Source organism: Epinephelus fuscoguttatus, linkage group LG19, assembly GCF_011397635.1.
Source record: "Epinephelus fuscoguttatus linkage group LG19, E.fuscoguttatus.final_Chr_v1".
Lineage (NCBI taxonomy): Eukaryota > Metazoa > Chordata > Actinopteri > Perciformes > Serranidae > Epinephelus > Epinephelus fuscoguttatus.
In genome coordinates this window covers 38,534,764-38,552,320 of record NC_064770.1, presented here as the reverse complement: position 1 = coordinate 38,552,320, position 17,557 = coordinate 38,534,764, and the positions used below count along the sequence as shown (strand labels likewise).

At 43.8% G+C, this 17,557-nt stretch overlaps 1 protein-coding gene across 17 annotated transcripts in view; it reads left to right on the top strand.

Moving 5' to 3' along the window:
- nfixb (nuclear factor I/Xb) overlaps positions 1 to 17,557 on the top strand; it is a 221,532-nt gene that overhangs the window by 151,592 nt on the left and 52,383 nt on the right. The gene's annotated exons all lie outside the window — the stretch shown is intronic.

Sequence of the window (17,557 nt, the reverse complement as noted above, 5' to 3'; positions counted from 1 at the left end):
GGAAATATATTCATTAATATAATGATTTCAGCCATATTGTCCAGCTCTGGAAAGATCTATGTTTACACCCCATAGTTCAAGATGAGTTATCAAAACAAATAAAATTTTTAATTGGGAATAAAAAAAGAAATTTCATTAAAACTTTTCTGACATATGTTTGGCATATAATGAGAGACCTAAAAAGAAAGACGCAGGATTAGAACTTGGAAAATGTATTTTTATTTCACTGTTTAAACCTGCTTTTTATTTTTCTTATTTTATTTATTTGTGGCTATTTCGGGGTGGCACAACAAGCTGGCTAATGTTTGAGCAAACAGTTGCATATTGAGCAGACGCGGAGCAACATTAGCCTTCCTTTGGAGTGATGTTTGTAATCGTGGTCAGTTTAGTATTTACTTTTAGCTCTGTTTTGTTCTCCAGCAGTGTGGTTGGTTTGGGCAGGTGTGAACACGGCAATCACACTCAGGTGTGCACCAAAACAACTGGACCGAGACCTTCTTGAAGAGGTGGTCTCAGTCTGGTTCCAAAGGAACTCTGGTGCGGTTGGTTTGTGGTGAGAAGGTGTTGCGACCTGGATGTGAAGCAACTGCAGTCACATGACACATTGTTTGGGTTAAACATGAGCATGTTACAGTCCTGGAGGATTATTAATGTGCACCTCCTCCTGTACTGCCTTAATATGCACATTCAGCACATCCAATGCATCAAAACATTGTTTTCTAGTTGGAGCCGCGTTTGCCTCGTTTTCAAACTGTATGCTTTGACTAAAATGAACAATGACAGCAATATAGTCCACGATGAGCAGCGCTAAAATCAACCTGCGTAGTTGTCCCTCCATTGTGACATTAGAAAGTGTCACATTTATCTTGCAAGTGTACTCTTCTTCAACGTTTGCTTTACTTCCTGGATTTTTCCCACATGGAAATTCTGACCAATCAAGAGCAGCTTTCTCACACAAGGCATTTGATCTGGTCCTCTTGTAAATGCTGCCGTGAGAACACCAACCAACTCTAGGCAATTATACAACTTTGGAACAACATGAGTCCCTGATTCAGACCAAAGGAGACAATTAAAGACGCCATTTTGGGCTTTGGGAAACACCATTTTCTGACATTTACAGATCAAGCAACTCATCAGTTAATGGAGAAAATAGTTGACGAGTTAATCAACCGTGAAATAATCGTTAGTTTCAGCCCTAAAACAAATTTAATATCATGTAACTCTTGTTGAACACGGTGATGCCATCAGCACAGGTGAAACCGGTTTAAGCTTGTGTACCAGACTGGACCGGCAAAACCAGTAATCGTCACAACTCTACTTTAAAGCTCGTATCATGTCAGTTAATGTTCCCAAACCAGTATCCAATTACCACAAAGTAACTGACACACAGTGAGTGTGGACTCAGAGTCATGGCCTGCGTCGTACAACTCCTCTCTTGCTCCTAACGTCAGAGGAACTCGTCCACTGTGATTTCGATGCAGCAGATTTGTCCTGAGGGGAACTGACACAGTGATAAAACACCCGGCCAAGAGTTCACGAGGTCACGCTCTCTGCTCCACACACACTCGCTCAGAGTCACAGTTTGAGTGGCAGGTCGCCATGACGTCCCTGTCAGCGATAGCCCCGGCTCATAGCACGCTCATTTACCTTCATGGCGTGGGGTTTATTAACGGGGGGAGGCTAACTGTGGGAGGAGCTGAGAGCATTTGGCTTGTTAGAAACCGATGGCGATGGTGCTGCCTCTCGGCGGCTGTGTGTGTGTTTGCTTTCCCTCGCCTCCCCTGTAGTGCCCAGTTTGATCGTGCCTGCTCCTCCTAGCTGGTGCCCACTGTACGCCGCCTTCACTCCCCCTCGTACCCTCCTCTCCTCCTCTGCCCTGCTCTGCCAACAAGTCTCTCTTTCTTTCTCATTCCTTCTTTTATTCTCTCTGCTCACGTCTTTCTTGGCGAGGCAAAACGTTCCCACAGCTCTCACAATCCCCCCTCAAGCCCCCCCTCCTCTCCTCGCCTTTCCTCTCTCCCCCTCTTTCTCAGTCTATCACTCTCTCCCTCCCCCCTCCCCTCCCCCGCTCCCTTTCTTCCTCTCTCTCATTCACTTCTTTTTTGTCTTTTTCTTGTCTCCACTTCTCTCCTCTGTCTGCCTCTCTTCCCCCCTCCTCCTCCGTCTCTCTCCCCCGTTCCCTGGCAAAGACTGGCATCACATGATCTCCATTCCCACTTGTGCCCAGACCCTGCCACGCACACACACACACACACACACACACACACACACACTGATATCACAACATGGGAAACGTGGGAGTACCACAGGGTGGCTCATGTCTTTCACTGCGAGCTGTGAACCTCGCTGCTGTACATTTAAATACTCTGTTCTGTTTGCAGGAAACTTAATATACACAAATCATCAGAGCAGCTTAAACACGCCTGGCGGGATCTAAAGTCCGCTCTTACAGTGTGTGTTCATGTCACGAGTGTGATATCATCAACACTGTGTGATCAGAAACATAAAAACAGGGAACATTTAAAGACAAAAGTGAAGTTTCTCAGGGTGGAAATGTTCAAAGCTGCTCCCAAAACAAGGATTTCTGAGTCAGTTCTTCGGAGCCTCGGATATTTTATATGTTGGTAGGAATTTTGGAGCGAAGCGAGATATGCCAGAGAGCTTTCACCCCCCCCTCCGCCCTCCCTTCTTGCTAAAGCCCTGCTGAAACCTTTCCCACTCCTCTCTGTTCCCCCTGCGAGAGGCAGATTTCTTTAGCATGTGTTGCGGCGTCGAGCCCCCGACTGCCAACAAGTGACATCTGCTGGCCACACGGAGCAATGACACCTCCGCACATGCATGTGTGCAGCTTAATGTGAGCTGTAGAGAGGGTTGGAGACACATGACAGGGAGTTATGTTCTGACAGTGTGAGGGACTGTGCATTACTTATGAGAGGGGAGGCATGCCATTTTTATTTTTAAGCACAGGTTTTTTATTTTGGCCCAGGGAGAGACGTAAAGCTTTACATGACTGTATTATGTGTTTATTGTAAATACCCTCTTACAGTGTTCCTGTGGATCCTTCAAAAGTCTTCAAAGTTGGAAAAAGAGAGACGACTGGTTGCTCTGTTTTTACAAACACAGATCAAAATTTTGTATCAGGTGCTCATGAGAACAGGAAATAAGAGGATTGACAGGATCCAGGCACTCTGAAGGAAATATTAAAAAGCCTTTGTTGAATTAAAAGTTGTTAAATTAAATAATCTGAAAATAACGCCTAAATTGGTATTAAAACGTCCTCTGTCAATCTTTTCAAAGTCTCAAAAATAATTAGACGTGGGGGGTGGAATTTTATGATTTTTTTTTTCCTGACATTACTCACTAAAATCTCAAAATAACCCTCACATCACCATCAGGCAGATCAGGATGGCGACATCAACAACGCTTTATTGAATACTCCGCCAAAAGTTTGTCAAACCCGATTTGAGTCAAGACGATGGAAACTCCACATGCAGAGTGAGAAACACAAAATCGCCAAGAAAACCGCCACCACACGCCAGGTGTTTCCCCGCTCTGCTCGAGCCTCGTCTCTGCCACAAGACAGAAACATCATGTTTTATGTTACATTAAATATTTGGGCAAAATTGTCCCAAACGCTGAGCGATTGTTGTCGGTTCATGTTTTTAAATTGTGGTGTTTAAACAGGGTTAAAAAGGATTACGTTTAATTTACCTTAAGCTGTAGTATACCTGCTCTGAACATATGCAAATATGAACACAGCATATTTTCTTCAAAAATCGCCCAAATCACAATTTATCAGAGCCAGTAACTGTAAAAACAGGAACTACAGTGAAATTCTTCAAGTAACATTATTGTTGAGGAGGGTTTGCATTTTGCTCAGGGACTGTATGTCATTTCTGAGAGGAGAAGGGGGTATGGCAAATAATTTGTAAGCACTGGGGACAAACTTGTTTTTTATTTTGACTCAGGGAAGGGGCGACACAAATTAAATGGTTGTAACTTGTATTTTATTTTTGTTATCTAACCAGAAGTCCCATTGAGATTGGGAATCTTTTTTACAAGAGGCACCTGGCCGAGGTAGCAGCCAATCACAACACATTAAAATGCAACTAATACAACATTCAAAACAAAAATCTACAATTAAACAATGATAACAACTATTCAAACATGGCGGCCTCTCAGTAAAAACAAGCACTGGGCTATCGCGACATTTATTTTACTGCAGACTTGTGAAGAATTTTGGAGGCCATGTTTTCTTTAAAAATCACCAAAGTTACACCATTTATCTGAAACTGTAAAAACAGAAATTGTCATTGGATTTTCAGATTTCTGTCGGACTTCGGACACATCATGTGCAACAAACGTTTCCGTCAGGAAAAAAAACATAACCAAATCTGAGCTTAAAATGGTGATATTTCATCAAAATCACTTTATTCTAGGACTCATTTAAAATTTGGGCAAAAATAAACCATTTGCATGAACTAACCAGCACAAGAAAACGACCCTTTTTTAACAGGATTTTGTCTTCAACTTTTACCTTTCGAACATCAAAGGGTAAATTTTAAAAATTTAACTAATTTGTTGTGGAGGGAGGGTCATGGATTTTCCACCAGTCAAGTAAAACACCGCAGCCACCCTCGTCCTCTGATAATAAAGAACAGTCCCTTAAGATTTTTTTTGTTTGTTTTTATGACTCACTCCTCTGCTGTTGGTTTGTTTCATTGGCTCCAATAATATATTTGGTGTGAATGTAAAATAGATACATAAATAAATACATAAATAAATGTTATATATGGTGGAGGCTCAAAGAAAAAGATTTGAACAAAGCCACACCCCAGCCACCCCTCTCCTCTGAGAAGTAAAGGACAGTCCCTTAACTGATTTTTTTTTTTTTTGCATTGCCTCCAATACTAACAGTTGGTGTGAATGTAAAACATATATATTGTTATTTATGGTGGAGTGATGCTCAAAGAAAAATATTTGTAGTTTCAGCGAGGGTGAAGACAATAACAATAAAGTCACACCCCTCCTCTGATAAATAAAGAACAGTCCCTAACAGTGTAGTTTTATATCAGAGCTCTTCAGCACCCTGAGAACCTGCAGCAAGTGAAGAGACGTCCCCTCTTCCTCCCTCCCTGTACATCACAGCTCATCAGCATAGGCACAGATAAAAGATAAAAGAAAGAGGGCAGAGGGAGAGGGAGTGGGGGGTGGGGGGTATACATGGGCAGCCAGCCAGCCGCCCCCCCCCCCCCTCCATCCTTCTACCCCCTGCCCTCCTCTCTCTCCCATGGTTGATTCCCTTTAGGCCCCTCTCACCCCTTCTCACCCCCCTCTCACCCCCTGGCTCCCCGGCTCTGTGTGGCGTTGGCACAGAGAGGGCGCAGGCGGCACACAGACGGCCACGCAGATGGGCAACGGGCAATGCAGGGCTGCCTCCCCACACCTGCTCCTTGCTGGCACAGGGCTCGGGCCAGGCGGCCACGCAGCGCACACACACACACACACACACACACACACTGAAAAACACAGATGTGCATCTAACGCAGAATTATCTCTCTCGATTTATTGAACTTTCCCACATATAGACGCAGACTCGTGCACGTGCAAACACTCCCACGAGCCGCTCGACACGCTGACGCACATGCGTGCTTCTGCGTGTTTCAATAAAAGGAGCGCTGTCTCCCTCCTACACGCCGCCGCTCAGCCTGTCAGTCACAGATGTTTACACGCTTATCTCCAACTGTGCCTCAACATGTGCTCTCCAGAAATTTTTTGCACGTATATACACTATCATAAACATATATAAGACACAATCACACATCCGTCGCCGCCGAGTGATGTATTTATAGTCTCACGCCCGCACATTCACACTTCAGCACTTCTGCGGAAACACATTTCACAATTAATCACGTCGCCCCATGCTGTGCTGTCACATGCAGTTACATACCAGACACTCAGTCAGCTACACAGAGACGCACTATTGTCACTTTTTCACTCAATGTGGCAACAAAGATTGATTATATAGACGAGATGTTTCACTGGCTCCAAAAGATGGGAATTTGTGAGCTGTTTTGTTGACACCGCCGCCGCTGCCGCCGCCGCTGCTGTGGTGCTGCACAGAGGGATTGCCAGAATGTGAAGCTGCTGGTTTAATAGGTAGGGTGTGGATATGGAAGCCAAATAAACTTCCCAGGAAAGCGCCAAAAATAGCAGAACGGAAAATCCATCCTAAAACAGAAAACCTCGAGTGTTGTTCCTGCGATCTCTGAGAGCTGCTCCATTGACAGTTAATGGGCCATCAGGCCAGTCACAGAACACTGGTCCTTCAGACGGATGCCGGCAGTTATTCATTACAAACCTGAGCACAGACAGCGTGTGCCGACATCACTCAAAGTCAGGGACTATTTTTTATTCTTTGGTCAGTGAAATAAGAGCGTAATTTCCACTGTGGATGGAGGAACATGTCCACTTCACTTCATAAAATCTCGCCACCATCACATTTATTGTTTCAGGTTGATTTACTCGCTAAAATCTGATTGTCCAGCTGCCAAAATCAGTATAAAGAAGAGTTGATCAAAATGTTGCACTCAGTTGAGTCGCTTAACGAGCAGCAGATTCGGCAAACCAATCGCCAGAAATAAATGTTTCCATTGTACATTTGTAGTGGACACATTCAAACTTTACATGTCTTTACATTTCAACAGCGCTGTGGTGAATGTGTGGTAGTCCGGCACACTTGGTTACGGTTAGCAAAGGAGCATGTTTGGCTTAAAACACCTGGTTTTGGTGCCACAGTCACAGCTGGGAAAGAAGTAATGACTCACTAAAAAACAACCGGTTTAGTTGTTTGTTGGTCTTGAACCGTGGTCCGCAGCTTGGCAGGCGTTTGTTCTTGGTGTCACGCCATTCGCCGTGGAGCTTGAAGGGGAATACCTGCTAATACTATTCAGGTCACAGAATGTACTTGGACCTTGTTTTTGTTTTTCTGAACACAGGAGGAACTGCTTTCTTCAAAATATAGTTTTATTAGGGCTGTCAAATGATTCAAAAATAAATGTAATTTATGACATGTTGTAATATTTGCTGTTAAAGTGTTTAAAACATTTTCAGTGAAATTAATGTTGCCAGATGTGTCGTAGTGAAGCTGGACTTGGACTAAGGGATTCAATGAGTCGGTCACAGGTAGGTCTGAACACCTGGTCGAGTGTGGCTTGACGAGGCTGGCTGCTAGCGTTAGCATCAGAGGCTGTGCTAGCTCAGACCTCCTGGTTCGCTGCTAAATGCTTTGTGTTGAGGTGATATTTCAGGCTTGAAGCTCTCCAATGGTCCGAAAACTCCTCAGTGCAGAACATGCAGAGAACGCTGCTCCTATCAACAGCTCCAGACGACACTGCTCGGCCCCGTTAATGGAACATTTACATTTATAAAAACGGCCAGATGGAGCTGTTGATAGGAGCAGCGTTCACTGCAGGTTCTGCAGGAAGGAATTTTCGTACCATCGGAGAACTTCAAGCCTGAAATATCACCTCAACACAAAGCATTTAGCAGCGAACCAGGAGGTCTGAGCTAGCACAGCCTCTGATGTTAATGCTAGCAGCCAGCCTCATCAGGCGTTCAGACTGAGTCAGTCTACCTGTGACCAACTCACTAACTCCCTTACAGAATGGACTGCAGACCAGTTTGGGTGGTCGAGGACAGGGGGACAACTGTGTCCAAAATCCAGCAGCTTTACTACGACACATCTGACAACAGTGAATTGAACTGAAATTTTTTCAAATACTTTAACCGCAAAAGTCTATGTATGCAGTTGATTTAGATGAATTAATTATTCGCTTGACAGCCCTGGTTTTTTTGTAATGAGAATCGATCGTCATGTGAAGTCCATTGCTAAATATGTATGCTAACTTCGTTCATAAAATGGACTGCAGCTCTTCCAACATAAACAGTATTTCCTTGTCTTCCTGCACTGTTTTGTTAGCTTTGCTCTTTTCCGTGACCTCGTTGGCCACAAAACAAAAGTGTCCCCAAACTTCTTGGTGTATTTTCCACTCCAGGAAAGCCCCTGGAGCACAGCGTGAGCTCCCAGTTTGGAAAGCGAATGGGCTCCATCACACATGTTTGTGGCCACTTTGAGGGCCTTTCTCTCAAACTCATGGCTCCGTGACAGTCGTTACATAATGTGATGTATTGTGCTTAATATTTGGAGAACAATAACAACACTGATATCAGTAGAAAGCTAAGAGTCTCCTCTTTCCAACAGTGTATAAACTCAAAATGTGACAGACAATCAAAGAGCAGGCTACAAATAAACACTGAGAACTTCTAGACCACCAGGTCAAGAAATCAAAGCTACGCCCAGTGGATCGCCGTCAGACTTTAGATCTGAGGCTTTAAGACAACTGAGTAAGATATGGTGTCAGAACATAAGTAAACTAAGGGTGAAGTCAAAGTGGATGACTCAGTGGTGCAGCGGCTGTTCAGGATGCCCTCGTGTCTCAGCAGAACGCCGTGTAACCACAATGATGATTCGATCAAATCCCCTGTTATTATCTTGTTACACTCAACTCTACATTATCTAATGAAACAAGTTCCCATGAAATATTCAGGGCACCTTTCTGCACAAAGTGGCGTCCTGTCACAACTTGAATTTCCCTGAACCCGTAGGCAGCGGCAGCGAGCCGAGGTCATCCACAGGACAGATATACTGAACCGTCGACCACAGCGGCGTCCAATAAGAACCACGGGCTTAAAAACCAGGGCCAGGATGAGCTTGTAGAAGATTGAAGCACAGGGATGGAGGGGGGCGGGGGGGTGATCAGAAGGCGATGAGTGGTTTTTCCAAAACCGGAAACGAATCTGCGTATGAAAACGAAAGCGGGGGGAGGAGAGAGTGGGACGTGGGGATGAAGGAGGTGGTGGAGGAGGAGGAGAAGAAAAAAAGAGGTTGAAATGAAGTCCAATAAAAGAGCCGAGTGAACATCTGTGTGGGATAGCCGTGGGGATTAGGAGGGTTTGGAACATTTTAAGCGCATTAAAGATTTAAAAAAAAGGTCAGAATGTTTAGCAACATACCGATAAACCTCTTAAGCGAAACCCAATTGGGGAGGCTGTTTGGTTTCTTTATCCAGAGGCTGGTGGATGAGGGGGGGTGGGGGTGGAGAGAGGGGGTGAGACTGTGCAGCCACACACACTTAAATTCAAACACACTTGTGTATATATACAAGTCAGTCAGTGCAGTTCGCCGTCTGCTTTACATCCATCTCCATCAGCGTGAAGCCAAGCGCACATGAACATTATATTTAGTATTTCTGTATATACTGTATACACTCTGCCCCCCCCCCCCAATCTCATCTAGAGATGTATGGACGCAACACCACAGCTGCGCTCCCACATTAACCCGGAGCCTGAGACGAATCTGCTGCTGCTGCTGCTGCTGCTGGTACCCACACACTCGGCCAGAAATGACAGGGTTCAGACCTGCGCGCCTGAACGCCACAGCTCGTATAGACAGGAGTTACAGGGAGGGAGAGGCCGAGGCCAGACGGAGATGAAGAGGGAGAGAACAGTGGTAGATTTGTCCGCAGAGCTCTGGAGCAGTCGGAGGAAGAGGCCCCTATCATTTGACTGTGAACTGAACCATGTCTGGGGAGCTATCCTTAAATGACACGGCACACAGAGGGTGGAGACACCGAGGCAGAGGGGTCACGGCTGCAGGCTGCACCCAGTGCTGCTGTCTGTATTTATACAGCGCCTGTGTCAGGCATGTCACCATACAGGAACTTGGTCATTGTTTTCTAAGTGACAAGTCTCAAGTCCTCGGTCAAGTCTGACAGTCCCAGGTCAAGTGCCAAGTCCTTAACTTTGAATTTCGAGCCCATAATTTGCTCCTCAACAAATATAATCCCATTTAACAACAGAGTAATTATGTTTTAAATCTAAAAGAATCATGAATGCTCCTTAAAATTTGTCTTTATTTGTGAAAACAAGTTTGTTAAAAACAGTGCGACTAAACTTCATCATAAAAAACTTGTCTTGACATTGCATTGTCGTAGCATATCGCACTTTTAACCAGTACCACAGTTAGCTTGGTAACTATGTTAACATTAGCTTTAAGTTAGCGCTGCTTGTGCAACTTCAGATGTTGACCGAAGTTCGAAGTAGTCGTGTCATTGTCTGTAAATTTCTGAACATTTTGCAGTCTGCAGTTTGATGTCTGTTGACAACCTCCTAGTTTTTGTACGCAAACAAAATTATCTTTGGTATCTTTTTTCCAGCTTGTGCTCGGAACGTAACATTAGCTCTTTATGGTTCTCTCCTGCAACTTAATTGGATGCTGTCGGATTGGTTCAAACAAAGTGGATCTGGGGAAAGAAGTGTCGACTTGTTTGAGCTCTTTCAGGAAATGAAGGAAAGTGAAATGATTCATGGCAAACTTTATGAAATACAAGCCTTTTAACTGTGGGTTTGAAGGAAAGTAACTTGAAAATAAGTTTCAAATCACAGGGCTCAAGTCCAAGTGAAATCACTGGTGGTGTTAAAGTCCAAGTCAATTTGCAAGACTTTTTTGATTTTGTCAAGTCCAAAGTCATCAAATTTGTGCTTCAGGTCCAAGTCATCTGACTCATCGACTCAGGTTTTGTACATGTAAAATGTGATTGTGTGGTAGGCTCCTCCACTGTGATTTGACAGCGGGATAAAAAGTGACAGTGACGAGCGGCTGCACAGTTTTACCCAAAGTTGAGCGTTTTTTAACACTTGGCAACCAGAAAGAAAACGGCAACCCTCCGGCGCTGCGTGTCCCAGTGAGCTGGCGGCCAACAGCAGCACCAGGTCTAACCTGTGTAACAGCAGCAACAGAAAGTTTACTGATCCAGCAGGGAGTCGGGGCTGTCTGGTCCGGAGCCGGGGTTTGTGCTGGCTTGGTTCAGGTTGAGCTGCTGCCCGCTGTCCTTCCAGTGAGGTGGTCTGTAGCGGCGGGAAGTGAGGTGGAGAACACACTGTGATTCGAGGCTCTAGCTAACGTTAGCTACATAAACATGAACTTGAAGTTGCGGCTGTGAGACTGATATTGACGTGTTTTATTTTTTGCTAAACCAGTGCAGGTAGTTGTTGTCAATACTGGAGTGGCAACTTTCTCTACAGGAGTCTTCGCCATTGAATCAGGCTTTCACCATCTGAAGGGACGTGCACGTTCATTTGCATCTCTAGAACAGCCAATAGGAACGCCTGCTCTCTGAAATGACCTGTGATTAGTGAAAAGCTCCCACCATGGGCTAGATTTTCTAAAGCCTGAAAACAGAGCCAAGAGGAGGTGCAGGAGTCCAGTTTTCTCTCAGTACACTTAATCTACAATATGCTCAAAGTGTTTAATGGCATTTTTGCCCAGTGACAGCAGAATAAAACTGCCTACTGCAGCTTTAATATTTAAGAAGAAGAGCTGGAGAGTCGCAGAGGGAAATATTAACAGACGATGTGATGAGTTCCTGATTTGAGGGAAGTTTTTTCTCCAGTTTAATGAGAATCACTGGAACATTTCCATTTTGAGGACATTAACGCTGAATATGAGAAAACACATCGAGCGCAAAACACAGGTTCCACCACACCGTCATCAGGTCTTAACATCGGAGGTTGTTGTAATTTATCTGCAGTGTTTGACTGCTGTTGGTTTTTACAGTCAGTCTGAAAAATCCCCGTCACTTAGTGCACGGCAGATTACAGAGGGCCTGTTTGCCTCATGTGTGCTTGTGATGCACAAACAAACACTCTGAGCCGTTCCGTAAATTAGCAAAAAAAAAAAAAACACAACAAAGTGCCCGTGTGAGCGCCGTGCACTCGTATATGAATATGCGCATGGTAAATGAGTCCATTAGCGCTGGCAGCGTCCGCCTGCGTACCGAGCGACTGAGCATGTGTATGCAATTTTACATTCAAGTGTCTTTTAATGATTTGCACTTGTGTATATGTGTGCGTGAGTGTGTGTGTGTGTGATGAATGGAGTGATTAAGTAAGTGTGATTCAGTGTGTGTGTACATTAGCCTGGGTGTGAGTTACTAGCCTCTGTCTGTATGTGCAGTGTGATAAATGTATAGGCAGTGTTACCTTCAGTGCACACACTGCAGGAGTGTATCAGCAGTGACTGAATATTGACCAAGACACTGAATGAACTCAGTGTGTGTGTGTGTGTGTGTGTGTGATCAGAGCGATATCAGTGTGTATTTGACGGCCCGTGTGTGTATTATCTGTGGTGAGGCGTGTGCAGGGGGCCTTGGGGCAACTGTGTGCAGGAGATAAGGGTTCATGATTCACGTGTGTGTTTGTGTGTGTAAGAGTATGTTTGTGATTCAGAGGCATGTGTATCCATGTTTGGTGCGTGCACGGTGAGCATTTGAACCAACGTGTTAATAAATGCTCATGTGGTGTCAGACTGTACACCACAGCCAGTGTCATGTCTGTGTGCGTGGGGACAAGTGTACGTTAGCATCCTTAATAACACACACACATATTCCTGTCTCTCTGGAGCACATCCTGTATTAATATTTTTCTGTGTCTGCAGTAGATGGTCGCAGTGGGAATCACCAGAGGCCCCTCAATATGATAAGTTCATGACACTTCAGTCACGAGACAATATTGATTTTAAACATTTTGTGATAAAGTAGTTTGAAAACCAGTGAGCTATGCGCCTGAGGTCTCACCTGGTTTTATAGACAGAGAGAAGACAGGTATTTTGATTTTTGATTAGGAACTTTATGGCCGTATGTTTGGCATATAACAAAGATTAAAACTGGGAAGATGTCGTTTTCATTTCATGGAGACTTTAAGGCCGTAGACAGTGTTGGGGTGAATTTCCTTGCTATGCCAGAACCTGCAAAAAAATCAAAATGCCAGAAAAGAATGGAGAGGAAAAAGAGGGCGCTTGAAAGGACTGAAAACCCAAATGATAATGTAATAACCAACTTCTGTAAGTCAGCTCAGAAAGCTGCTCCCAGTCCCATGATGTTAGCCTGGGGGCTATTGCTACAGCTAACATTACTAGCCAAGAACTAGCTGGCGTTAGTAAAGAGGCCACCACGCCGACCACTACCTGTGAGAAGATGGATGATAGTGCCTGTGTAGCCCCTGGCTCTCTCAGGCAGTTTACATGTATACATTGATATATGGATTTATGGAGGGCACATTCACTGGATCTTTACAGGGGCCATTTCTGTGGGCCGGCCAGCTTGGTGTCTCTGTATTGACACAGTATTGCCACACAGAATATAGCAGTGGCCTCACTGAGGTTGATGTACAGATGGTGTCAGATCCCATTAACACAGAGCTGGAAATGTTCTCTTATGTATAAAAAACTATTGGAGGCAGATGTTTCCTTCCAGAGGATGACACTGCTTCTTGGTTTTGTTTTGGTGGTTTGAAGTTTGAACTCATTACTGTCACTCAGTAGTAAGAGTCACAAGTAAAATGAATGTGGGGAAAATTGTGAATGTAAATTTCAGAACAAAACCATTATGTATGTAGTATATGTTTCTGTAAAAATGAGGCACAACATTATGTGTGATGTTAAAAGGTTTCTCATGTTGACAAACCAAGAGAGAATCACCATCTGACTCTGCAGTTCCCTTCAGCTTCATGGACCCACCTTAGCATCTTTTAGTTCATTGTTTTGGCTTCCTGTTTATATCTTCAGAAACCAGTTGTTTATACCATCAAATCCATGTTTACACCAATAAAAACTGTTTATACCATTAAACAACCAAATTCATACCATCAAAAAATACATTTCAACTATCTAAAAACATGTTTAGACCACTGAAAACCAAATGTACACAACCAAAATTTGTATTTTGGTTGTGTACATTTATAACATCAAAAAACAAGTTCAAACCATCAGAAAACAATTGTTTATACCATTAAAATCCATGTATATGTCACAAAAAAATAAGTTTAGACCATCAACAACCACATTTATACCATTAATAATGGTTTATACCGTTAGAAAAACAAATTCTTACCATTAAAAACACATTTATACCATCTAAAATGAACTTTAAACCAATAAAAACCAAGTTCAAACTATCAAAAGCTGTTTATACCATCAGAAAACAATTGTTTACACCATCAAAATCCATTTTTGTATCACAAAAAACAAGTTTAAACCATCACCAACCACATTTATACCATTGAAAAAGTGTTTATACCGTTTAAAACCAAATGCATACTATAAAAACAAATTTAAACTGTCTAAAACTATGTTTAGACCATTGAAAACCAAATGTATACCACCAGAGACCAAGTTCAAACCATCAAAATCTATGTTTATATCACAGTGAAACACGTTTAAACCATTACAAGCCAGATTTACAGCATCAAAAACCAAGTTCACACCGTCAAAAAATGTTTATACAATCAGAAGCCGATTGTTTATACCATTAAAATCCATGTTTGTATCACATAAAAACAAGTTTCAGCATCAACAAGCATACCATCATAGCTGTTTATACCATATATTTGCCTTTAAGCTGTGGTGCGTAATGAGGGATATGATCAATCCATCTATGTCACAGATTGGACCTGCTCTCGTAAGGTGGAAATACACAAGTTTTTGTTCGTTAATTTATCATTATAAAGTAATTATTGATCACACAGTGGAGTTCATGTAACAATGACATCACCACTGTTAAATAAAACCACTTCCTTATAAAGAATCCCGAAAAGTTCTGAAGCAGAGTTTGAAAATGTGTCTGATAAAGTAACTGGAGTGGAATTAACACCTTAAAATGCAGAGCGACTGATATAGTAGAGTCAGGCTGGTTGTATTGTAGCTCAGCGGCCGCCGGCCCGTTTGGTGCCAAGAAATACTTAAACAAAACAACACATTGAGCCGGTGCCAGGAGGCTATATTATTATCTTCATTCCAACTAATTGCCAGGCCAAACAGCGACACATATGCACACACACAGGCTTCAACAACCACTCATCATGAGGGACTGTGGTGTGCCATCCCTGTTGTCATGACAACCCAGCACTGAATTTTGGCTTGGAAACTGTCACATAGTGTGAGGGAGATTTTTCCGAGGCGTACAGGTTTAAAAGGTTTTAACGGTTTGTGCTCGGAGTGAGATGCAGGATCAGGGTAGTCGGGGTGAGCGCCGGCCTCGGGCGCCGTTTATTCCTGGTTCTTCTTACGTGATCACCGTGTTTGCCTTGAATGCACCCCGTGTTTTCCTGTTTCTATCCATCCTTATACTTTGTGACAGTGTCTGTGATGATGTCTCATTTTTATTTGACTGAATGTAACATGTTGTCTGGGTGGGCGACGCAACACGTACAGGACTGCAGACAAACATCCCTGTGGTTTTATCCTCACTCCATTTGCATTGCATATCCTCTGTAGGTCTTTTTATCTTTAAGACCGTTGGGTCTGTGTGTGTGTGTGTGTGTGTGTGTGTGTGTGTGTGAGAGAAGGAGAGTGTGCTTTGCAAGCATGTGTGTATGTGTGTGTGTGTGTGTGTGTGTGTGGGTGTGCCGTCAGCTAGCAGGAATGCATGGGTACCGCCAAAGCTAAGATGGCTGCCAAGCGCTAAGATGGCTGCCAGGATTCCACAGAGCGACAGCACGAGAGAGAAAGAGAAGCAGAGCGAGAACGAGTGCGAGAGGAGTTGAGGGAGGAAGACGTGAAGATGTGCTGAGAGTGAGGGAAGAGAGTTGCGAGAAAAAAGAAACTCTTTCCCTGCGTGTTTTCCCCTCTTCTCCTCCACTCAGAGTGATGAGGTGAATTTGTTTGTCTCTTTTTGTTGTCTTGGTTTTGGCAACGCGGACAGACGGGGGTGAATAGTGCAGCAGTTTGCTGGCACGTCGTCCACTAATGCCACCCAAGATTAGGACGCTGATTTGGGCTTAGAGGACGCTGAGATTGGGGGGCCTAGTACTGGCTGCGAGGGGGCCACGTTCTGGCTCGGGAGACTTGGCCCAGGACGGCCTTAAAGCTTCAGCGCTGTGGGCTAATTGGCCTGAATGGTATATATGATACAACTATAAAACTCCTCAAGGCTGCATTACACATCTGAAGAAGAATGGCAGCCAGCGGGCCAAAGAAAACTAGCTGAAGCAGGTGGCTCTCTGCCCGCCGGCCCCTATAGATGTCAAGGTAAACACACACAGGAGATGCAGTCCAAACAATGCCAACAACCCACCAGTGTACGATTTACAAGTAGCCCTCAACTTACGAGTCAGCAGCGGGGAGGCTGAGGTTCCTGGGGACCTTTAACACTTAATCCAACTCACACAGTCAGAGTCCTGCACTAACACTGTGTGTGTGTGTGTGTGTGTGTGTGTGTCAGAGCCTGAGCCCCTGGAAATGAGATCTATAAAGAAGAAAAGTGGTTTTGTCGAGGTAAACACAAACAGGAGAGTCAATCCAAACAATGCCCAGTACTTTTACAAGTACACCTCAACGTACGAGTCAGCAGAGAAGCTGAGGTTTCTTTACCCAACCTACACTTTCTAAAGCCCAGTTCATACCAAAGATTCGCAACAAGCCTAGTTGAAACAGGCAGACGGCGTATCATCTCTAGTCAATGACTCTCTGCGCTTCTGATCTGTAACGCTGACAGGAAGTGACCGCCATGAGACGGCGTATCATCTCTAGTCAACAACTCTTTGTACTGTATAGCTCAATGGTTTTGATTTTCAAACTCTTTGTGCCCAAGCCAAAATGTCAAGGCACACCTGTATTCATATCTGTGCACAACAGCATCTATGATGTGTGTTATCACTCTTATCACAATATGAGACAATAAAAATAAGAAAAAATAAGACAGGTAGCTTTTGTGATTTTGGGTACTGGCTGTCTTCTCTGGTGCTTTGTTGTAATTGTCCATACAATAAAGCGATCCATCGTCCTACTCACGTCTTTCTTCTTATAATCGTCATCATCCCTCACACTGGCTGCCAATCAGAGCTTTGATGTGTCACACACTTTAATTCCCACGCACAAGGCGACAAATAGTTCCCCTGTGAAGGTTTTTTTTTTAAATTAAATCACATTTTTTTAGCAAGAGTTTGCCTCTTTAGTAGGAAACGGGTGCACACAACATACTGATACAGTCAATTAAAAATTCATTCATAACTTTTTGTACAGGCCCAGTTGAATATTGCAATAATAATGTGTGGCTATCACAGAATCCCACAGCACACCGTTTGAGAACCAGTGGTCTAACTAGCTACGCCTCTCATGTAAACAGCACTTCACTGTTTGTGGGTTGTAGTCGCTCATCGTCCTCCTGATCGATGAGGAAGGTGTGTGTGGAGCAAACAGTCCACTGTAGTGCCATGTCTTGCTAAAATTTAAGCATATTTGGTCCTATCAGATGATAAGGATTGAATTTGAATCCCTCTTGTAACAGTACACCGCTCAAATATTCCTCTTCCCTTGGATGTACGTCACAGCACAGAAACTAAAGACGCTCTACTTCCTGTTTCACTGGGACTTCCAAGGAACACTTCACTGCAAAAGACCGTTTTATATTCATTACTTTGCCCGTGTTGTGTTGGATTTGTG